This window comes from Oncorhynchus masou, chromosome 31, assembly GCF_036934945.1.
Source record: "Oncorhynchus masou masou isolate Uvic2021 chromosome 31, UVic_Omas_1.1, whole genome shotgun sequence".
Lineage (NCBI taxonomy): Eukaryota > Metazoa > Chordata > Actinopteri > Salmoniformes > Salmonidae > Oncorhynchus > Oncorhynchus masou.
Genome location: NC_088242.1, coordinates 67,183,994 through 67,208,982, shown reverse-complemented (window position 1 = coordinate 67,208,982; position 24,989 = coordinate 67,183,994). Strand labels below are relative to the sequence as shown.

The 24,989-nt window shown below is 44.3% G+C and overlaps 1 protein-coding gene across 1 annotated transcript in view; it reads left to right on the top strand.

The window, feature by feature from the left end:
- The window catches only part of LOC135524311 (transcription factor Maf-like), a 103,922-nt gene that overhangs the window by 11,524 nt on the left and 67,409 nt on the right, over positions 1 to 24,989 (top strand). The window lies entirely within an intron of this gene.

Here is a 24,989-nt window from a genome sequence, read left to right as displayed (position 1 = left end):
TCTTATAAAATGGGTTCACTATTTTACTAAATCATTTTCACATTTCAATAGGGGTTGACTTTGCTGATTTCATTTGAGAAATGTTATAATAATTGTTCACAGTCTTCAGAGTGATAAAAACACACTTCCTTACCTCAGAACCTTTTCTGTGTTGATTTTGTTTAGATTTGGGACAATATTACCACAGTATGTAACCCTCTGAATGTGTCTCTATACAATGAGGCGGTCCAGACGATATGTTGGCCTCTGTTTTCTATACCTCTGGTGAAGCTGTGTGTTGATCGTCTGACAGTCTGGTTGTGAAGGCAGGCAGCGGTAGATGTACAGGCTCCATACGGATTAGAGTTAAGTGCTAATGATTTTAATGGTCGGCGCGACCAGAGGACAGACATGCAACTAGCTCAGGAGGACGCCTTTCTTTGTTGGGACTTCTTTCACCTTCTATATCAGGGAACATCATCTGGCGGCTCGCATCAATTTGCAGAGTACAAATGATTTAGAATTATGTTCTGGCCCCCCGACCATCCACTCAAGAAAATATCTCCTCACGGCTGAATCTAGTTGATGTTCCCTGCTCTATATGTTGTGATAATTACAATACAAATCTCCCAACAAAGTCCTCAGTTTTCTGTATGCAGAAATCTGAGCACAGTGACTGTACATAAGGTATCTTTTGAGGATTGTTACAGGATATATTTGACAGGCTCGTGTCTCTGTGGCTTGTGTCTGTGACGGAATGCAATTCTCTGTCTGGTGTCCGACAGCACAGGCCGATTGACAGGTGGGGAGTGACATGCCCTCTCTGCTCCCTAGTGGTCATTGGATAGGGTCACGACCTTTCACCTCTCAGCTGACCCTTGACCCTGGGACTCTGTCTCCTGTCTCCATGGGGACAGACTTCACTTCTCACACTGACATACAGAGGGACGGGTGGGAATATGGGAGGAGATTGAGGGAGAGAGAGAGGGATGGAGGAACCTCTCTATCGGGGCAGACAGACAGCCAGGCAGTGAAGGATGGCGTGTGGAAGGAGGAAGGGAGAGGAGGAGGGAAGAAAAAGAGTTAGGGATGGAGGGATCTGGCAGTGGGTGCAGCCAGACAGGCAGGCAGACAGGGAGAGCGGAGGCAGGCAGTGACCTTACTGTTGTCCCAGTAGGATCGAAGGGCTTATTTAAAGGCCTGGTCAATGTGGAGTATCACCCTCACATATCACTGTGTCTGAGATAACAGCCTCACAGCCTGACGACTCATCACCACTGTAATACAACGCTCACATACACACGCAGACACAAGTGTGTGTGTCCACTTCGTGGAACAACTCTCCGAAAAGCCCCGGAAATTTTGAACAAAGACAGCATCAATATCAGCGTCACAGTTTCTCTGTGTGTTTGTTAAGTATATACTCTAAGGAATCGTGTGGCAGTGACAGGGTTAACGCCGATCAGTGCAATATAAGACAGCGGTGTGTGTGGCTGCGACATTAGGACACCTGCATACTTCAGCATTTTCTGCCTGTCAGGAGTTCTGAGGTCACTGGTTGGGGGAGAGGGGAGGTGGGGGTTGGAGGAAGGGGGGGGGGGAGGGGGGGTTTAGATGCAGGCTCAAGCTATAGAGCACGGTACAGGGTGTGAGTGTGTGCGTGTGTGTGTGTGGTGCCTCCCAGGCTGCCAGCAGGTCAGGTTATTATTGAAGGACACAGACACAGCAACATCACGGTGTGTGTATGTGGGGAGGTACTGTATGTGGGTGAGTATATGTATTTTTCTTCATTAATACATTATTTGTCTTTGTCTCCTTGTACAGAAAAATCCTTGTGTGTATATATATATATATATATATATATATATACACATACATATACATAATGTCTCAGAGCACCCCTCTTCTCCTTTCAAATTATGTTAATGTCCAATGCTGTATGTCTCTCCTCCCATGTTTCTAGTTGTGTGAGTACAGAGCCCAAATTTAGTCTGTTTTATTCAGATCTATTTTAATGAGTCTTTGGTGGGGACTTCGGTAGAGTGTGTGGGGCACGTGTGTGTTTGCGAGAGGGAAGTGGGGGGGGGGGGGGGGCAGAGACACTGTCCTCAGGTAGGGAATGTCTGTTCACAGCATGATTGAGAGAGATGCAGTGATTAGTTGTGAGTTGGTTCATGGGAAATACATTACACTATCATAGTTCTTAGCCTTAGGGTCTTCCTGTAGCCCACAGCGTTCCCTCATCTCCTCCCTCTCTCCTCTTTTCTTCTATGTCCTCTCCTCACACACACACACACACACACACACACACACACACACACACACACACACACACACACACACACACGCACATTTCTCCTTCCTCTTGTCTTCCCTCTCCTCTCCTCTCTTCCCTGCAGTGTTTCCCCAGCACTAGCTCGTTAGCTTTGCACCCCGTGTCTAATTAAACTCCAGCAGCCCTTGTGTTAGCGCTGATGCTATAGAGTTGTTAACATGGCACAATACCAACACCCCTCAGGATATATCTCAATACACAGTCCTACAGGAAGAATCCATCTAGCTGCAATACACACCCTGGCCCCGATGCTAATGTTTATTAAAAACCCAACTAGCTACCGTTTGAACAGCCACACAATGCAGCACTCTACATCTAAATAGAGATTTGCCTCAGTATAATTGAGCATGGATCCCTGTACTGGGACATCCTAGCTGTACTGGATATGTGCTTGCGCGTGTGCAAATTCCTGCATGGACTAAATCTTTCACCTTGGCATATAGTGCATCCATAACATTGTGTGTTTATGTGTGTGACTCCTGTCCCTCCTTATATAAATGTACCTACTAGTCCCAGTGCATCCATAACCAGATGCAGCCGTCCATCCCCTCTCTCTAACACCCTTTTATTTCCCCCTCGCAGGGCGCACACACACACACACACACACACACACACACACACACACACACACACACACACACACACACACACACACACACACACACACACACACACACACACACACACACAGAGAGAACATATTGCCTAGGCCTGGCTGGAACAGGAGGCTTCTCCTGCTTGTTATCTTGATAAATAACCAGGCTGCAGGGAAACTGCTGAATTCTAGCTTTCTCCCTCTATATCCTCAGGATGACATTCATTTGAAGTGCTGCGAGGGAACTAACTAACACAGAGATAAATAAGGAGACGCCAGTGCTAAACACACGGCTGTTCCCATATATACACTGAGTGTACAAAACGTTAGGAACACCTTCCTAATATTGGGAACAGCCTCAATTCATCGGAGCATGGACTCTACAAGGTGTTGAAAGCCTTCCACAGGGATGCTGGCCCATGTTGACTCCAATGCTCCCCACAGTTGTGTCAATGTGACTGGTTGTCCTTTGGGTGGTGGACCATTGCTGATACACACGGGAAACTGTTGTGTGTGAAAAAACCAGCAGCTTTGCAGTTCTTGACACACACAAAAGTGTCACGGTGTGTATATCCAAGGAAGCACATATGCCTCAATGCAGTCATATTTGTGGCTAATTGGGGGTGTGACTTTCAGTTAGTTATTTTTGGCCACCCCATTCCACGGTCTGTCTCTCTCTCTGTTCCCCCCCCATCCTGCTATAAGACACCCCATTATTTTAACAATGTATGGTGTGGTGCATAAAAAGGTCACTCCCTGATATCTAGCTCCATGTAACAACAAGATGTATGGACTAAACCCTGCGGACTCTTCTGTCACAGTCCCAGTGTTTTACAGTGAGGTAGAAAGAGGGATTCATATACCCACTGGAGTTGGTACATCACACTGTGTGTTAAGGCTTCCAGACTAGCAAAAAGGTTTTGACAAGTTCTGGGTTAACAGTACTGTTGTCATCTGTTTGTGTGTGTTTGGTTCCCCTATAAAGCAGTGTTTTAATTGTATTAACTGTATTTATCACATGCTGTCATGACATGGTCATGTGATCACATGATCGCCCTATAAATCACCCATTCACAGAAAGAGGTAGAACATAGGAGAGAGAGAGAGAAAGAGAGAGGGAGGGAGAGGGAAATGGGTGGGTAAGGGAGAGAACAGCAAATAATAGACATTTACATTTTTTTTCTATAGTAAGTCATTTCGTTATTCTACTGTATATTAATGTGCTTCCGCTATGTGTTCATGCTAAATTAATTATAGCGAAAAAGAGACAGAGACAGACAGACAGACAGAGAGAGAGAGAGAGAGAGAGAGATGTGAGTGAGAGTGAGCCAGCCGCAGAGGCTATATATCAGCTGTGTGGTCTACATCTCTCTCTCTCTTTCCTGCGAGACTGACTTATCACTGACGTATCCCCCTCTCCCCTTCTCAGCACATGCTAGCTAGACTGATGGATTCCTCCCTGTACACAGTAGAGTAGACCTACAGACTGACGGATGGCTCTCAACTGATGGCTCTCTTCTCTGCTGCAAGCATCCACAATTTTACAGCTACTGTACATTACCATATAAGACAGTCTATCTCTAAATAGTCTCTTTAATTTGGACTATTCTCACTTGGCCCTGATTTATCATGGTAAAAGTGGTTCCAGTTGTAATCAGTGAATTGATGTACTGAAGCTACTACTCAGTGCCTGCAGGGCACGCTGGCTGGACCAGGGCTGACCTCTGCATTGCCTGTATCAGTGTCTTCAAACCTGGAGGCAGGGTACAAACAGAGACTCAGCCTGGTCACTGGCTTTTAAATGGCTGATTAAACTTTCATGACAGGAAAAGGACATGTTCTGGTGATGGAAGAGGAGAGTAGAGAACACACATTCACACTCCTAATAGACTACCGCAAATCCTTTAATGCATGCTCCGATTGAGCCTGTTTAACACACACACACAGTGTTTAAGCAGGTATTCGAGGGATAAGAGAGTTTTAATGATTGGGGAAGTGATTCCCAGCAGATCTGCTCTCTCTGTTTCCCAGTCCTCCCCTCTGTCGATGTCTCAGATAATGATGTCAATGAGAACGGATGCAGTGAGAGAAGGAGGGAGGAGAGGAGGAGAAACATGCTGCTAATCGCTAGGCCACAGAGGAATCTCTACGAGAGAGAGAGAGAGAGAGAGAGAGAGAGAGAGAGAGAGAGAGAGAGGGTACTTTGTTTCCGTGGAGTGAGATGCTCAGAGAGGCAACATACTCATGCTCAGAGTACAGAGTAGGCTACATTAACTAAATGTTCCTGTTGTCACAGACACTTAGGGGTTAAATCTCCCTTTGCCTCTCTGCTCCACTCTCACTGTTCTGTTAGTGGCCATTTTGGATGTGTGCTCAAATCTTACATAAACAGGGCAATGTGCCCTCCTCACTTTGCCTCCCCCTCTCTATCTCCTTTCTTCCCTGCTCCCTCTCCTACTCAATGCTCCTGTGCTCTACTGCTCTGGGTCAAGGTTGACACACATATGGTACAGAGGGAGGGAGGAGAGGGAAGAGAGGAGGAGGCACGCAGGAGGTGGAGCAAGAGAGAGGTGTGCATGAGGGATCTCTCTTTATCTGCATCTCCCTGCCTCCCTCACTATATTTATTTATTTCTCATATGAAAACACACACGGGTCTATTTTAGAACAGGAAAGTGAGACACTTCCAGCAGGAGTGAACACCACCTGCTCACAACAACACTTTATTTACACTAAAAACTCAAATTATGATTATTTTCTGTCCATTGGCTTGTACTGTACGTTCTCCATGAGTTCCATTCCCCCAGTGATCTCCAGTGATTAGCTGTTAGATTTAGGGGTGTTGACCTGCTGTCAGGGTTAGATTGGACCAATCAGAGCCATGGCAGCAGACAGAACCCTATCCCACCTGTACTCAGCTCGATACAGGGCCACACAGCTTGCTGAGCAGAGGTTGCGTGTGTGTGTGTGTGTGTGTTCTGCAGCTGCAGGGAGTCTGTAGAAGAGGTTTAGTTTGCAGTATCACAGAAAGATTGCCTGACTGGGGGGGGGGGGTTTATTTCATGCAGTTTTTGTTGCTTTGTTTTGCGGTGTAGTTGTATGGTTAGTGAATACCTGGGACTGATAACACTGGACTGGTATTAGGGTTAGAGCATATGGGGCTCCCATCTGCAGACAGACACAAACTCACGCACTATCGAACGCACACACGTGCGTGCACTAACGAATGCGCACTAACTAACTAACTAACTAACTAACAAACGCACACACTAACTAACCAACGAACGCACACTAACTAACGAACGAACGCACGCACTAACTAGCGAATGCACGCGCACACACACGCATGCACTAACGAACGCACACACACAAATTCCTGCTGTGAAGAGCGGAGCCTGAGAGGTCAAGTCCACATTCCATGCCTTCAGTCCCAGAGGGGTCACATGGGTCATGGGGTCGGTCACTATGGAGTCAGAGGGGAGGTCATAGGTCAGGTTAATAAGAATCAAAAGGAAAGTCTATGTTTCTTTCATGTAAGCCTTTGGCCGTGTACAAAGACCCATACTTTCTAAATAGTCGGCTTTTTGGGTATGTGAAAAAAGAAATGTAAAATGTAGAAAATGTAGTATGCTATAAATGCCAGGATGTCATACTCATTTCAGCTTTTCATCAAGTAGATGTCGCTGCACATTATTGAGGAAGAGAATTGTCTTTTCACACTCGTGTTTGACAACAGCTGATAATCAGGGGATGCGCTTTACATAAATGAACATATGCATATTGTGCATTACATGACCCCTTGGATGAGTAGTATGTTGATATTTGTTTCTTACTGCATACGTTTTTACTAAACAGTGCATTGTAAATACTTTGCAGTGCTATTAATACACAGTATGTTGTTTTAGTAAGTAGTGAGTAATACAGCAGGGGATATTGGCAGTGAGGGTTGTGAAGAAGGATCATTTTATTGCCTGTCAGCAGAGTTGAAGTTTGCAACAAATAAATGGTATTGTTATGCTGCTGCTTGCTTCAGAATCAACATGTAATAAAGCAGGGTCTTTTCTTTTCTCTCCAAGGCTCCTCTCCTCTACCAGGCATGGATAATTACATGTTCTTTTTCATTTAAGTTCCATTAGAGCTGTTTTCCAGAATGTCTTCGTTTTAACTTTATCTTTTTCCATCATCAAAGTGAAATCTAAAAAGGGCGATCATTGCAATTTAATTACGACAAATCCCTTTGTGAATTTCCTCTAGTGTTTGTTTACAAGTGTATTTTCCTGCTTCTGCAGTTTTTGTGAGGGCTTGTGTGTGTATTGCTGGTGTGCATCTCTGTGTGTATGTGTCTGTGTGTTTTAATGGCTACAGTATGCACTTGTGTGAGTGTTGTGTGTGTGTGTATCAATCGCACTGGGCTTTATGTAAATAGATAAGATGGTGTTTTATTCCCAATCAGAGGAATCTCCTGTCGCGTCCCAGTCTCTACATAATAACCTCCAGCATCACTCTGTACCCCCGACACACACTCACACACACGCACACACACACACAGCATTTTGCAGACACGGCACATTTCCTCTCTCAGGGGGGAAAGGCTTTGATAAATGAAAATAAATACTTTTCTTCACATAAAGAGCTAACAGGGAAAGGAAGGAGGGTAGAGAAAGGGGGAAGGGGTAATGAGAGGGAGTAGGGTAAAAGACAGTGAGGAAGAGGGGTAATGAGAGGGAGTAGGGTGAAATACAGTGAGGAAGAGGGGTAATGAGAGGGAGTAGGGTAAAAGACAGTGAGGAAGAGGGGTAATGAGAGGGAGTAGGGTAAAAGACAGTGAGGAAGAGGGGTAATGAGAGGGAGTAGGGTAAAAGACAGTGAGGAAGAGGGGTAATGAGAGGGAGTAGGGTAAAAGACAGTGAGGAAGAGGGGTAATGAGAGGGAGTAGGGTAAAAGACAGTGAGGAAGAGGGGTAATGAGAGGGAGTAGGGTAAAAGACAGTGAGGAAGAGGGGTAATGAGAGGGAGTAGGGTAAAAGACAGTGAGGAAGAGGGGTAATGAGAGGGAGTAGGGTAAAAGACAGTGAGGAAGAGGGGTAATGAGAGGGAGTAGGGTAAAAGACAGTGAGGAAGAGGGGTAATGAGAGGGAGTAGGGTAAAAGACAGTGAGGAAGAGGGGTAATGAGAGGTAGTAGGGTAAAAGACAGTGAGGAAGAGGGGTAATGAGAGGGAGTAAAAGACAGTGAGGAAGAGGGGTAATGAGAGGGAGTAGGGTAAAAGACAGTGAGGAAGAGGGGTAATGAGAGGGAGTAGGGTAAAAGACAGTGAGGAAGAGGGGTAATGAGAGGGAGTAGGGTAAAAGACAGTGAGGAAGAGGGGTAATGAGAGGGAGTAGGGTAAAATACAGTGAGGAAGAGGGGTAATGAGAGGGAAGGGTAAAAGACAGTGAGGAAGAGGGGTAATGAGAGGGAGTAGGGTAAAAGACAGTGAGGAGGAGGGGTAATGAGAGGGAATAGGGTAAAAGACAGTGAGGAAGAGGGGGTAATGAGAGGGAGTAGGTAAAAGACAGTGAGGAAGAGGGGTAATGAGAAGGGGTAATGAGAGGGGACATGAGTAAAAGACAGTGAGGAAGAGGGGTAATGAGGGGAGGTGAGGAGGAGGGGTAAAAGGGGTAATGAATGAGGAAGAGGGGTAATGGTAAAAGACAGTGAGGAAGAGGGGTAAAGGGGTAATGAGACATAGGGTAAAAGACAGTGAGGAGGAGGGGTACAAGGGTAATGAGAGGGGACATGGTAAAATACAGTGAGCAGGAGGGGTACAAGGGGTAATGAGAGGGGACATGGTAAAAGACAGTGAGGAGGAGGGTACAAGGGGTAATGAGAGGGGACATGGTAAAAGACAGTGAGGAGTAGAGGTACAAGGGGTAATGAGAGGGGACATGGTGTAAAAGACAGTGAGGAAAAGAGAGGGAGAGGTACAAGGGGTAATGAGAGGAGACATGGTAAAAGACAGTGAGGAGGGGTACAAGGGGTAATGAGAGGGGACATGGTAAAAGACAGTGAGGAGTAGAGGTACAAGGGATAATGAGAGGGGACATGGTAAAAGACAGTGAGGAGGAGGTAAAAGGGGTAATGAGAGGGGACATGGTAAAAGACAGTGAGCAGGAGGGGTACAAGGGGTAATGAGAGGGGACATGGTAAAAGACAGTGAGGAGGGGTACAGGGGGTAATGAGAGGGGACATGGTAAAAGACAGTGAGGAGTAGAGGTACAAGGGGTAATGAGAGGGGACATGGTAAAAGACAGTGAGCAGGAGGGGTACAAGGGGTAATGAGAGGACAGTGAGCAGGAGGGGGTACAAGGGGTAATGAGAGGGGACATGGTAAAAGACAGTGAGGAGGGGTACAGGGGGTAATGAGAGGGGACATGGTAAAAGACAGTGAGGAGTAGAGGTACAAGGGATAATGAGAGGGGACATGGTAAAAGACAGTGAGGAGTAGAGGTACAAGGGGTAATGAGAGGAGACATGGTAAAAGACAGTGAGGAGGGGTACAAGGGGTAATGAGAGGGGACATGGTAAAAGACAGTGAGGAGTAGAGGTACAAGGGATAATGAGAGGGGACATGGTAAAGGACAGTGAGGAGGAGGTACAAGGGATAATGAGAGGGGACATGGTAAAAGACAGTGAGGAGTAGAGGTACAAGGGGTAATGAGAGGGGACATGGTAAAAGACAGTGAGGAGAGGGTACAAGGGGGGACATAATGAGGGGGACATGGTAAAAGACAGTGAGGAGGAGAGGTAAAAGGGGTAATGAGGGGGGACATGGTAAAAGACAGTGAGGAGGAGAGGTAAAAGGGGTAATGAGGGGGGACATGGTAAAAGACAGTGAGGAGGAGAGGTACAAGGGATAATGAGAGGGGACATGGTAAAGGACAGTGAGGATGAGGGGTAAAAGGGTTAATGAGGGGGACATGGTAAAGGACAGTGAGGATGAGGGGTAAAAGGGTTAATGAGGGTCTCTGTTCAGTAAATCCTCACATTTAGATTGTTTCCCCCAGAAAGAGATTAAAATAATGATCTGACATTGGGACTGGACAACATTGTATTTATTGTTTTTAATGTTGATGGGAGAGAGAGAGTGAGTGAGTGAGTGAGTGAGTGAGTGAGTGAGTGAGTGAGTGAGTGAGTGAGTGAGTGAGTGAGTGAGTGAGTGAATGAGTGAGGTCTGACTGAGCACAGAGGTTATCATTCAGGAAGCTGCAGCATGCATCTCTTATCAGCTGATCAGTATCTAAAGCCAGACGAGAGAGAGAAAAAGAATGAGATAGAAAAGAGGGAGAAAGATACAGAAAGAGAAAGAGAATACACTGAAGGTGTAGGTGGTTTATACTGAGTTTAACTAAGAGAAAAACAACACATGATTTAGAGGAAACTGGTTTTTATCCTCCTCTTTCCTTCTGTCCATTTCTCATTCCGCAATGTCAGAGAAGCCCCTCTCTTTTCCATGATTTTTCTCTCTTTCTTTCAGCCTCATATCTCTCTCTACCCTTGCTCTTCCAGACCCCATTTAAAAACACTCCCAAACCATAGACAGCTCTATAACTATAACTCCACCTCTCCTCTCCACCCTTCATCCAGAGCTAAATGACTTTCAGAAATAAAGAACACTTATCTTATCTACTGCCTCCATAGTACAGCCTATCACAGCCATGGTCTCTGGTCACAGCCACGATCTCTGGTCACAGCCACGGTCTCTGGTCACAGCCACGGTCTCTGGTCACAGCCACGGTCTCTGGTCACAGCCACGGTCTCTGGTCACAGCCACGGTCTCTGGTCACAGCCACGGTCTCTGGTCACAGCCACGGTCTCTGGTCACAGCCACGGTCTCTGGTCATAGCCACGGTCTCTGGTCCTACCACACACTATAATGGCAGAGTAATGTCTTATATTCAACCGTTTTCATTGTTGGGACGTAGTCTCTCTAGACAAGGACTGGGCAAATGGTGGCCCCCACGTCCCTTGAATGCAGCAAACTTGCTTTAAAACGGCAACCTTTTCTCTAAACTCCATGGCAAAATGTGTAGAATTGCACAAAACATTTTTTTTTTTAAATGCCTCTCCACTGTCAAGAGGGGTGGCCGCTAAACTGTTTTGCTCACAAGGTAGGTGAGTACGCAGCCCCCACCCCCATCAAAGTTGCCCATCCACCTGCTCTAGACAGACTGGTTGCCTCCCGCAATCTACCAATGTTCCAGCTTACATGTCTAAGTACACCACGTCCGCTTGGCATAGAGGAAAAGGCCTTATCTGCTTGTTGCCCTAGCGTAAACAGCACAATTCCCACCCACATTTTAAGCCTCGCCTACCCTAAACTCATTCAGGAAACAGCAGAGGGAACACCCCCCTATCCACATCGATGGAACAGTAGTGGAGAGAGTAGCAAGTTTTAAGTTCCTCGGCATACACATCACAGACAAACTGAATTGGTCCACTCACACAGACAGCATCGTGAAGAAGGCGCAGCAGCGCCTCTTCAACCTCAGGAGGCTGAAGAAATTCGGCTTGTCACCAAAAGCACTCACAAACTTCTACAGATGCACAATCGAGAGCATCCTGGCGGGCTGTATCACCGCCTGGTGCGGCAACTGCTCCGCCCTCAACCGTAAGGCTCTCCAGAGGGTAGTGAGGTCTGCACAACGCATCACCGGGGGCAAACTACCTGCCCTCCAGGATACCTACACCACCCGATGTTACAGGAAGGCCATAAAGATCATCAAGGACATCAACCAACCGAGCCACTGCCTGTACACCCCGCTATCATCCAGAAGGCGAGGTCAGTGCAGGTGCATCAAAGCTGGGACCGAGAGACTGAAAAACAGCTTCTATCCCAAGGCCATCAGACTGTTAAACAGCCACCACTAACATTGAGTGGCTGCTGCCAACACACTGACACTGACTCAACTCCAGCCACTTTAATAATGGGAATTGATGGGAAATGATGTAAATATATCACTAGCCACTTTAAACAATGCTACCTTATATAATGTTACTTACCCTACATTATTCATCTTATATGCATACGTATATACTGTACTCTATATCATCAACTGCATCCTTATGTAATACATGTATCACTAGCCACTTTAACTATGCCACTTTGTTTACATACTCATCTCATATGTATATACTGTACTCGATACCATCTACTGTATCTTGCCTATGCTGCTCTGTACCATCACTCATTCATATATCCTTATGTACATATTCTTTATCCCCTTACACTGTGTATAAGACAGTAGTTTAGGAATTGTTAGTTAGATTACTTGTTGGTTATTACTGCATTGTCGGAACTAGAAGCACAAGCATTTCGCTACACTCGCATTAACATCTGCTAACCATGTGTATGTGACAAATAAAATTTGATTTGATTTGATTTGTTTGGAGAGCTGTCCTTTGAAGTTACCAAGAGAATGTGTCATTAATCCCAGACCTAGTGCTGTTGCTGCCCTGGCTCCGGGACTCCCGAGACTAGTTGGGACAGGAAGCTGACAAGAGTCAGGTGTCCACTCGTTCTGTTCTGTCATGCCGATTTTCCTCTCAGCTCCTCTCCTCTTCTGCTCTGTGGTTGAGAGAGCAGGGGATCTGTCTTAGGTCTGGACTTACTGTGTGTGTCCACTAACTCAGACCCTCCTTCAGGCACTCAGCAGGGATGAGAGAAAAGGATGATGATAGGAGAGAACGAAGAGCAGTGATGCTAAATCTGTCCACAAGATCTCTGTATCACTAGATCCATCCTCCCAGGATAGAACACTGTGTGCGTACATGCTAATACAAATGCAAATGAACACGAGGCTTGGGCTGTATCCAGATTGACCTACTTTCATATTGACCTTGTAACATCCTGGGATATTCGGTAATACCGGCACTGAACACAAGGGGCGCTATTTTCAAACCCCACTGAGCCTCTGATATCCGAAAGTTAGTAAGGCTAACAAGTACATGTTAAATCCCATAGCAACTAAATGCTAACGAGCATTTATACAGTCTCTGACTTAATATATTTTCAGGATCAACATCCCAGCTCATAGAGTTACACAAGTAACTCAAATGCTACTCAGTTTGCTGCACGCACAAAACAAATATTACACAGCAATACTTTTGATCCAGGAGGCAATTGTCTGCTGTTACTAAGCGAAACTCGATTTTGCAGGAAGCTAAGCACTTAGCTAAATAGCTAACTAGCCACTAAATTAGCAAACCAAATGCACAACTGCAGAGCATTTAGCACATTTTAGACAGTCAACTTAATAGTTATAAGAGATCCAGCAGGCAAACATTTAGTTGTGAATTCCATACTGTAACTAGATCACCTGGGCATGCTGCACAACAGTGAGAGACTCACAAGGCTCCGGTCTCTGGTGGTTGTGTGCTTGTTAACAAACACCACGTGACTGGGGACTACCGCTCAGCTTCATAATGAAAAATGATGTGACGGGGGAAATGAAGAACGCAATCTTCTTTATCTCCTAACATATTGCGCAAGTTTATTGCAACTATTTACTTAAAGAGTAGCTACAAATATTCCAAAACATTGAAATACCATCCTGTGGCTTTGTCCAAATAACCCAGTATACCACCCAAACCTAAAACACTCACTTGACACGTTACTATAAGCTTAACATGTTCTTTCCCAAGTGCTCTTTGCGCATCCTCTGTTACCGTAGGTAGTACAGTGTAGGCGTGGCTATTGATCAGAGTTGACTGTAGGCAGATAGCTCTGCTTTCCTCTTAGACATGTAGACAGCAGACGCACAGCGCAGGCCTTGACAGGGATCAAAGGATAACAGTTAACTGCCTTATTTCACATGCTTATACATTTCCTTATTGATTCGCTACAGTCAACTACTTTACCTAAAGCACCTTGTTCGCTCTATTAGCATTGGCTTGGAGTTTTCCTTTTGTTTGCAATTTTGATGGTGTGTGTAATGAGAGTGTGTGTGTCGGCGTGCGTTAGACAGAGAGATGAGAGGAGCAGTAATTCTCTGTCTACCCTGAGGTCCTCTCAGTCTTGCAGGCCCCCTCTGTATAGGCCCCCTGACACATGCCTGAACAGAAAGCCAGGACCCACTAATTGGCCCCTGTGTTAATGCCTGTGCGCGTGTGCGTGTGGTGTGCGTGTGGTGTGCGTGTGCATGTGTGTGCGTGTGCATGTGTGTGTGTGTGTGTGCGTGTGTGTGTGTGTGCGTGTGCGTGTGTGGGTGTGTGCATGTGTGTGTGTGTGCATGTGTGTGTGTGTGTGTGCCTGTGTGTAAAAAGCCAGTGGTGTCAGCACTTCAAGGTGAGAGACGTTCTCTCAGGGCAGACTGAGGGAGACAACATAGCTAATATGGACATTCTTAAACAATTAAAGATTAAGACATGCAATTCTGCTGTATAGCCAATACAATCCTGAAAGTTTCAAAGCTTTCAAACAATGTAACTCCAACGCAAATTACAATGTTTGTGAACCGAGAGTGCATACTTCATTCTCTATTTATCTGCTTGTTTACAGAATAATGCAATTAACATTTTATTAAATGTAAAATTATTGTGAATACAAGTTTGTTTTGTTTTATGATATTGGTTAATATGCTGTTTGAATTTAATTCCATTGTACCATAATTATGCTCATTGTTCAGAGGTTTAGAGACCCTTGTTAGCTCTAATTGGTTTGTTATCTCTCTGTGTTTATTAAATGCTCAATAATTGTTAATTACCATGTGAGGATTTCTAAGGATTTGTCTCCAGCATCAAAACAAATTAATTACAGAACACATTTAAAACTACAGTAATAATAACAGCAGGAGCATGGTGTGTGTGTGTGTGTTTGTTTTAATGCTTGCAAATTAGATTCATAACTGAATGTATCTGCTCAGGTAGTATGCAGATTGCATGCTGATGTAATTTATTTTGCTATCTACTGAGAGTATGGATAGCAGGGAGGTGAGGTGGTGTAGGGATATGAGTATATGGATATCATATGAAAATTTGAAACTCATTCATACCTCAGGATAGTTTTGTTATCTCTCTGTCCCTCTCTTTTTCTGTCTTTCTTTACACACACACACACACACACACACACACACACACACACACACACACACACACACACACACACACACACACACACACACACACACACACACACACACACACACACACACACACACACACACACACACACACACACGCCATGTATTCTCTGTCTTATTCTCTGTACCTCTCCATACTCTGTCTTGTTTCTCCCTCTCAATACTCTGCCTTGTTTCTCCCTCTCCATACTCTCTGTCTTATTTCTCCCTCTCCATACTGTGTCTTATTTCTCCCTCTCCATTCTCTGTCTTATTTCTCACTCTCCATACTCTGTCTTATTTCTCCTTCTCCATACTCTGCCTTGTTTCTCCCTCTCCATACTGTCTCTGTCTTATTTCTCCCTCTCCATACTCTGTCTTATTTCTCCCTCTCCATACTGTGTCTGTATCTTATTTCTCCATCTCCATACTCTGTCTCTGTCTTATTTCTTCCCCTCCATACACTGTCTCTGTCTTATTTCTCCCTCTCCATACAGTCTTATTTCTCCCTCTCCATTCTCTGTCTTGTTACTCCCTCTCCATTCTCTGTCTTGTTTCTCCCTCTCCATACTCTGTCTTATTCCTCCCTCTCCATACTCTGTCTTATTTTTCCTTCTCCATACTCTGTCTTGTTTCTCCCTCTCCATACTGTCTCTGTCTTGTTTCTCCCTCTCCATACTCTGTCTTATTTCTCCCTCTCCATACTCTCTGTCTTATTTCTCACTTCTCATACTCTGTCTTATTCCTCCCTCTCCATACTGTCTCTGTCTTGTTTCTCCCTCTCCAATCTCTGTCTTTTTTCTCCCTCTCCAATCTCTGTCTTATTTCTTCCTCTCCATACACTGTCTCTGTCTTATTTCACCCTCTCCATACTCTGTCTCTGTCTTATTTCTCCCTCTCCATACTCTGTCTATGTCTTATTTCTCCCTCTCCATACTCTGTCATGTTTCTCCCTCTCCATACACTGTCTCTGTCTTATTTCTTCCTCTCCAAACACTGTCTCTGTCTTATTTCTCCCTCTCCATACAGTCTTATTTCTCCCTCTCCATACTCGGTCTCTGTCTTATTTCTCCCTCTCCATACTCTGTCTTATTTCTCCCTCTACATACTCAGTCTGTCTTATTTATCCCTCTCCATACTCCATCTGTCTTATTTCTCCCTCCCCATACTCTGTCTCTGTCTTATTTCTCCCTCTACATACTCTGTCTCTGTCTTGTTTCTCCCTCTACATACTCTGTCTCTGTCTTGTTTCTCCCTCTCCATACTGTCTCTGTCTTATTTCTCCCTCTCCATACTGTCTTATTTCTTCCTCTCCATACTCTGTCTCTGTCTTATTTCTCCTCTCCATACTCTCTGTCTTATTTCTCCCTCTCCATACAGTCTTATTTCTCCCTCTCAATACTGTCTCTGTCTTTGTCCCTCTCCATTTCCATCACTGTCTTATTTCTCCACCATACTCTGTACTGCTCCACATACTCTGTCTTATTTCTCCCTCTCCATACTGTCTCTGTCTTGTTTCTCCTTCTCCATACTCTGTCTTTTTTCTCCCTCTCCATACTCTCTCTGTCTTATTTCTCCTCTCCATACTCTGTCTTGTTTCTCCTCTACTCTCTCTGTCTTATTTCTCCTCTCCATACTCTGTCTCTGTCTTGTTTCTCCCTCTCCATACTCTGTCTATGTCTTATTTCTTGTTTCCCTCTCCATACACTGTCTCTGTCTTATTTCTCCCTCTCCATACTACTTATTTCTCCCTCTCCATACTCGTCTCTGTCTTATTTCTCCCTCTCCATACTGTCTCTGTCTTATTTCTCCCTCTCCATACTCTGTCTCTGTCTTGTTTCTCCCACTCCATACTCTGTCTGTCTTATTTCTCCCTCTCCATACTCTGTCTTATTTCTCCTCTACTCTGTCTTATTTCTCCATCCATACTCTGTATTGTTTCTCCTTCTCCATACTCTGTCTTATTTCTGTCTTACTCTGTCTTATTTCTCCTCTACATACTCTGTCTCTGTCTTGTTTCTCCCATGAATACATGTCTCTGTCTTATTTCTTCTTGTTTCTCCATACTCTTATTTCTCCCTCTCCATACTGTCTCTGTCTTATTTCTCCTCTCCATACTGTCTTATTTCTCCTTCTCCATACTCTGCCTTGTTTCTCCCTCTCCATACTGTCGCTGTCTTATTTCTCCCTCTCCATACTCTGTCTTATTTCTCCCTCTCCATACTGTCTCTGTCTTATTTCTCCCTCTCCATACTGTCTCTGTCTTATTTCTTCCCCTCCATACACTGTCTCTGTCTTATTTCTCCCTCTCCATACTCTGTCTTATTTCTCCCTCTCCATACAGTCTTGTTTCTCCCTCTCCATTCTCTGTCTTGTTTCTCCCTCTCCATTCTCTGTCTTGTTTCTCCCTCTCCATACACTGTCTCTGTCTTATTTCTCCCTCTCCATACTCTGTCTCTGTCTTGTTTCTCCCTCTCCATACTCTGTCTTCTCCCTCTCCATTCTCTGTCTTGTTACTCCCTCTCCATTCTCCCTCCATACTCTGTCTTGTTTCTCCTCTCCATACACTGTCTCTGTCTCTGTCTTATTTCTCCCTCTCCATACTCTCTGTCTTATTTCTCACTTCTCATACTCTGTCTTATTCCTCCCTCTCCATACTCTGTCTTGTTTCTCCCTCTCCAATCTCTGTCTTTTTTTCTCCCTCTCCATTCTCTGTCTTATTTCTTCCTCTCCATACACTGTCTCTGTCTTATTTCTCCCTCTCCATACTCTGTCTCTGTCTTATTTCTCCCTCTCCATACTCTGTCTATGTCTTATTTCTCCCTCCATACTCTGTCTTGTTTCTCCATCTCCATACTGTCTCTGTCTTATTTCTCCTCTCCATACACTGTCTCTGTCTTATTTCTCTCCATACTCTCCATTTCTCCCTCTCCATACTCTGTCTTATTTCTCCCTCTACATACTCAGTCTCTTATTTATCCCTCTCCATACTCTCTGTCTTGTTTCTCCCTCTCCATACTCTGTCTCTGTCTTATTTCTCCTCTCCATACTCTGTCTCTGTCTTATTTCTCCCTCTACATACAGTCTTATTTCTCTCCATACTGTCTCTGTCTTATTTCTCCTCTCCATACTGTTTCTGTCTTATTTCTTCCTCTCCATACTTCTCTGTCTTATTTCTCTCCATACTCTTATTTCTCCCTCTCCATACTGTCTCTGTCTCGTTTCTCCTTCTCCATACACTGTCTTGTTTCTCCCTCTCCATACTCGGTCTCTGTCTTATTTCTCCCTCACCATACTCTGTCTTATTTCTCGCTCCACATACTCTGTCTTATTTCTCCCTCTACATACTCTGTCTCTGTCTAATTTCTCCCTCTACATACTCTGTCTCTGTCTTGTTTCTCCCTCTCCATACTCTGTCTCTGTCTTATCTCTCCCTCTCCATACTCTGTCTTGTTTCTCCTTCTCCATACTCGGTCTCTGTCTTATTTCTCTGTCTCCATACTCTGTCTTGTTTCTCCCTCTCCATACTCTGTCTCTGTCTTGTTTCTCCCTCTCCATACTCTGTCTTGTTTCTCCCACTCCATACTCTGTCTCTGTGTTATTTCTCCCTCTCCATACACTGTCTCTGTCTTATTTCTCCCTCTCCATACTCTGTCTCTGTCTTATTTCTCCCTCTCCATACTCTGTATTGTTTCTCCTTCTCCATACTCTGTCTTATTTCTTGCTCTACATACTCTGTCTTATTTCTCCCTCTACATACTCTGTCTCTGTCTTGTTTCTCCCACTGAATACTCTGTCTCTGTCTTATTTCTCCCTCTCCATACATTCTTATTTCTCCCTCTCCATACTGTCTCTGTCTTGTTTCTCCCTCTCCATACTCTGTCTTATTTCTCCCTCTCCATACTCTGTCTCTGTCTCTGTCTTATTTCTCCCTCTCCATACACTGTCTCTGTCTTATTTCTCCTCTCCATACTTGTCTTATTTCTCCCTCTCCATACTCTGTCTCTGTATTTCTCTCTCCATACTCTGTCTCTGTCTTATTTCTCCCTCTCCATACTCTGTCTCTGTCTTATTTCTCCCTCTCCATACTCTGTCTCTGTCTTATTTCTCCCTCTCCATACTCTGTCTCTGTCTTGTTTCTCCCACTCCATACTCTGTCTCTGTCTTTTCTTATTTCTCCCTCTCCATACTGTCTCTGTCTTGTTTCTCCCTCTCCATACACTGTCTCTGTCTTATTTCTCCCTCTCCATACTCTGTCTCTGTCTTATTTCTCCCTCTCCATACTCTGTCTCTGTCTTGTTTCTCCTTCTCCATAGAGTCTTGTTTCTCCCTCCATACTGTCTCTGTCTTGTTTCTCCCTCTCCATACTACTCTGTCTCTGTCTTATTTCTCCTCTCCATACTCTGTCTCTGTCTTATTTCTCCCTCTCCATACTCTGTCTCTGTCTTATTTCTCCCTCTCCATACTCTGTCTTATTCTTATTTCTCTGTCTTGTTTCTCCCACCATACTGTCTCTGTCTTGTTTCTCCTTCTCCATACTCTGTCTTGTTTCTCCCTCTCCATACTCTCTGTCTTGTTTCTCCCTCTCCATACACTGTCTCTGTCTTATTTCTCCCTCTCCATACTCTGTCTCTGTCTTCTCCCTCTCCATACTCTGTCTCTGTCTTATTTCTCCCTCTCCATACTCTGTCTCTGTCTTATTTCTCCCTCTCCATACTCTTGTCTTATTTCTCCCTCTCCATACTCTCTGTCTTATTTCTCCCTCTCCATACTGTGTGTTGTTTCTCAATCTCCATACACTGTCTCTGTCTTATTTCTCCCTCTCCATACACTGTCTGTCTTATTTCTCCCTCTCCATACTCTGTCTTATTTCTCCTCTCCATACTCTGTCTTTCTCCTCTTACTCAGTCTCTGTCTTGTTTCTCCCTCTCCATACTCTGTCTCTGTCTTGTTTCTCCCTCTCCATACTCTGTCTCTGTCTTATTTCTCCTCTCCATACTCTGTCTTGTTTCTCCTCTCTGTCTTGTTTCTCCCTCTCCATACTCTGTCTTGTCTTATTTCTCCCTCTCCATACTGTCTCTGTCTTGTTTCTCCTCTCCATACACTGTCTCTGTCTTATTTCTTGTTCCATACTCTGTCTCTGTCTTATTTCTCCTCCCATACACTGTCTCTGTCTTATTTCTCCCTCTCCATACTCTGTCTCTGTCTTGTCTTGTTTCTCCCACGACATACTCTGTCTCCTTCTTGTTTCTCCCTCTCCATACTCTGTCTCTGTCTTGGTTCTCCTATCTCCATACTCTGTCTTGTTTCTCCCTCTCCATACACTGTCTCTGTCTTGTTTCGCCCTCTCCATACTCTGTCTCTGACTTGTTTCTCCCTCTCCATACTCTGTCTCTGTCTTATTTCTCCCTCTCCATACTCTGTCGCTGTCTTATTTCTCCCTCTCCACACACTGTCTCTGTCTTATTTCTCCCTCTACATACTCTGTCTCTGTCTTGTTTCTCCCACTGAATACTCTGTCTCTGTCTTATTTCTTCCTCTCCATACTCTGTCTCTGTCTTATTTCTCCCTCTCTATACATTCTTATTTCTCCCTCTCCATACTGTCTCTGTCTTATTTCTCCCTCTCCATACAGTCTTATTTCTCCCTCTCCATACTGTCTCTGTCTTATTTCTCCCTCTCCATACTGTCTCTGTCTTGTTTTTCTTTCTCCATACTCTGTGATGTTTCTCCTTCTCCATACTCTGTCTTATTTCTCCCTCTCCATACTCTGTCTTGTTTCTCCTTCTACATACTTGGTCTCTGTCTTATTTCTCCCTCTCCATACTCTGTCTTGTTTCTCCTTCTCCATATTCGGACTCTGTCTTACTTCTTCCTCTCCATACACTGTCTCTGTCTTATTTCTCCCTCTCCATACTCCGTCTGTCTTATTTATCCCTCTCCATACTCCATCTGTCTAATTTCTCCCTCTCCATACTCTGTCTCTGTCTTATTTCTGCATCTCCATACTCTGTCTCTGTCTTGTTTCTCCCTCTCCATACAGTCTTATTTCTCACTCTCCATACTGTCTCTGTCTTGTTTCTCCTTCTCCATACTCTGTCTTGTTTCTCCCTCTCCATACTCGGTCTCTGTCTTATTTCTCCCTCTCCATACTCTGTCTCTGTCTTGTTTCTCCCTCTCCATACTCTGTCTCTGTCTTATTTCTCCCTCTCCATACTCTTTCTTATTTCTCGCTCCACATACTCTGTCTCTGTCTTGTTTCTCCCACGACATACTCTGTCTCCTTCTTGTTTCTCCCTCTCCATACTCTGTCTCTGTCTTGTTTCTCCTCTCCATACTCTGTCTCTTATTTCATACTCTGTCTCTGTCTTGTTTCTCCCTCTCCATACTCTGTCTCTGTCTTATTTCTCCCTCTCCATACTCTGTCTCTGTCTTATTTCTCCCTCTCCATACTCTGTCTTTTTTCTCCCTCTCCATACTCTGTCTCTGTCTTATTTCTTCCTCTCCATACTCTGTCTCTGTCTTTTTTCTACCACTCCATACTCTGTCTCTATCTTATTTCTTCCTCTCCATACACTCTCTGTCTTTTTTCTCCCTCTCCATACTGTCTCTGTCTTATTTCTCCCTCTCCATACACTGTCTCTGTCTTGTTTCTCCCTCTCCATACACTGTCTCTGTCTTATTTCTCCCACTCCATACTCTGTCTTATTTCTCGCTCTACATACTCTGTCTTATTTCTCCCTCTACATACTCAGTCTGTCTTATTTATCCCTCTCCATACTCCATCTGTCTTATTTCTCCCTCCCCATACTCTGTCTCTGTCTTATTTCTCCCTCTCCATACAGTCTTATTTCTCTCCCTCTCCATACTGTCTCTGTCTTATTTATCCCTCTCCATACTGTCTCTGTCTTATTTCTTCCTCTCCATACACTGTCTCTGTCTTATTTCTCCCTCTCCATACTTTGTCTCTGTCTTGTTTCCCCCTCTACATACTCTGTCTCTGTCTTGTTTCTCCCTCTCCATACTCTGTCTCTGTCTTATTTCTCCCTCTCCATACACTGTCTTTGTACCTATTTCTCCCTCTACATACTCTGTCTCTTTCTTATATCTCCCTCTCCATACTCCATCTGTCTTATTTCTCCCACACCATACTCTGTCTCTGTCTTATTTCTTCCTCTCCATACACTGTCTCTGTCTTTTTTTCTCCCTCTCCATACTCTGTCTCTGTCTTATTTCTTCCTCTCCATACTCTGTCTCTGTCTTATTTCTCCCTCTCCATACAGTCTTATTTCTCCCTCTCCATACTGTCTCTGTCTTATTTCTCCCTCTCCATACTGTCTCTGTCTTGTTTCTCCTTCTCCATACTCTGTCTTGTTTCTCCCTCTCCATACTCGGTCTCTGTCTTATTTCTCCCTCTCCATACACTGTCTCTGTCTTGTTTCTCCCTCTCCATACACTGTCTCTGTCTTATTTCTCCTATCTCCATACATTGTCTCTGTCTTATTTCTCGCTCTACATACTTTGTCTTTGTCTTGTTTCTCCCTCTACATACTCTGTCTCTGTCTTGTTTCTCCCTCTCCATACTCTGTCTCTGTCTTATTTCTCCCTCTCCATACTCTGACTCTGTCTTATTTCTCCCTCTCCATACACTGTCTCTGTCTTATTTCTCCCTCTACATACTCTGTCTCTGTCTTGTTTCTCCCACTGAATACTCTGTCTCTGTCTTATTTCTTCCTCTCCATACTCTGTCTCTGTCTTATTTCTCCCTCTCTATACATTCTTATTTCTCCCTCTACATACTGTCTCTGTCTTATTTCTCCCTCTCCATACAGTCTTATTTCTCCCTCTCCATACTTTCTCGGTCTTATTTCTCTTTCTCCATACTCTGTGATGTTTCTCCTTCTCCATACTCTGTCTTATTTCTCCCTCTCCATACTCTGTCTTGTTTCTCCTTCTACATACTTGGTCTCTGTCTTATTTCTCCCTCTCCATACTCTGTCTTGTTTCTCCTTCTCCATATTCGGTCTCTGTCTTACTTCTTCCTCTCCATACACTGTCTCTGTCCTATTTCTTCCTCTCCATACACTGTCTCTGTCTTATTTCTCTCTCTCCATACACTGTCTCTGTCTTATTTCTCCCTCTCCATACTCCGTCTGTCTTATTTATCCCTCTCCATACTCCATCTGTCTAATTTCTCCTCTGTCTTATTTCTCTCCATACTCTGTCTCTGTCTTATTTCTCCTCCATACTCTGTCTCTGTCTTGTTTCTCCCTCTCCATACAGTCTTATTTCTCCTCTCCATACTTGTTTCTCCGTCTCTGTCTTGTTTCTCCCTCTCCATACTCTGTCTTACTTCTCCCTTCTCCATACTCTGTCTTGTTTCTGTTTCTCCTTCTCTCTCCATACTCTGTCTCTGTCTTATTTCTCCTTATTTCTCTCCATACTCTGTCTCTGTCTTGTTTCTCCCTCTCCATACTGTCTCTGTCTTATTTCTCCCTCTCCATACTCTGTCTCTGTCTTATTTCTCCATACTCTCCATACTCTGTCTCTGTCTTATTTCTTCCTCTCCATACTCTGTCTCTGTCTTTTTTCTACCACTCCATACTCTGTCTCTATCTTATTTCTTCCTCTCCATACACTCTCTGTCTTTTTTCTCCCTCTCCATACTGTCTCTGTCTTATTTCTCCCTCTCCATACACTGTCTCTGTCTTGTTTCTCCCTCTCCATACACTGTCTCTGTCTTATTTCTCCCTCTCCATACTCTGTCTTATTTCTCGCTCTACATACTCTGTCTTATTTCTCCCTCTCCATACTCAGTCTGTCTTATTTATCTGTCTTATTTCTCCCTCTCCATACTCTGTCTCTGTCTTATTTCTCCCTCTCCATACTCTTATTTCTGTCTCTGTCTTATTTCTCCCTCTCCATACTGTCTCTGTCTTATTTCTCCCTCTCCATACTCTGTCTCTGTCTTATTTCTCCTCTCCATACTCTGTCTCTGTCTTGTTTCTCCCTCTCCATACTCTGTCTCTGTCTTATTTCTCCCTCTCCATACTCTGTCTCTGTCTTGTTTCTCCCTCTCCATACTGTCTCTGTCTTATTTCTCCCTCTCCATACTCTGTCTCTGTCTTGTTTCTTCCTCTCCATACTCTGTCTTTTTTCTCCCACTCCATACACTGTCTCTGTCTTTTTTTCTCACCTCTCCATACTCTGTCTCTGTCTTATTTCTTCCTCTCCATACTCTGTCTCTGTCTTATTTCTCCCTCTCCATACAGTCTTATTTCTCCCTCTCCATACTGTCTCTGTCTTATTTCTCCCTCTCCATACTGTCTCTGTCTTGTTTCTCCTTCTCCATACTCTGTCTTGTTTCTCCCTCTCCATACTCTGTCTTGTTTCTCGCTCTCCATACTCTGTCTCTGTCTTATTTCTCCCTCTCCATACTCTGTCTCTGTCTTGTTTCTCCCTCTCCATACTGTCTCTGTCTTTATTTCTCCCTCTCCATACTCTGTCTTTTTTCTCCCTCTCCATACTCTGTCTCTGTCTTATTTCTCCTCTCCATACACTGTCTTGTCTTATTTCTCCCTCTCCATACTCTGTCTCTGTCTTATTTCTCCCTCTCCATACTCTGTCTCTGTCTTGTTTCTCCCTCTCCATACTGTCTTGTTTCTCCCTCTCCATACTGTCTCTGTCTTATTTCTCCCTCTCCATACTCTGTCTTTTTTCTCCCACTCCATACTCTGTCTCTATCTTATTTCTTCCTCTCCATACACTCTCTGTCTTTTTTCTCCCTCTCCATACTGTCTCTGTCTTATTTCTCCCTCTCCATACACTGTCTCTGTCTTGTTTCTCCCTCTCCATACACTGTCTCTGTCTTATTTCTCCCACTCCATACTCTGTCTTATTTCTCGCTCTCTCTGTCTTATTTCTCCTCTACATACTCAGTCTGTCTTATTTCTCCCTTCCATACTCCTCTGTCTTATTTCTCCCT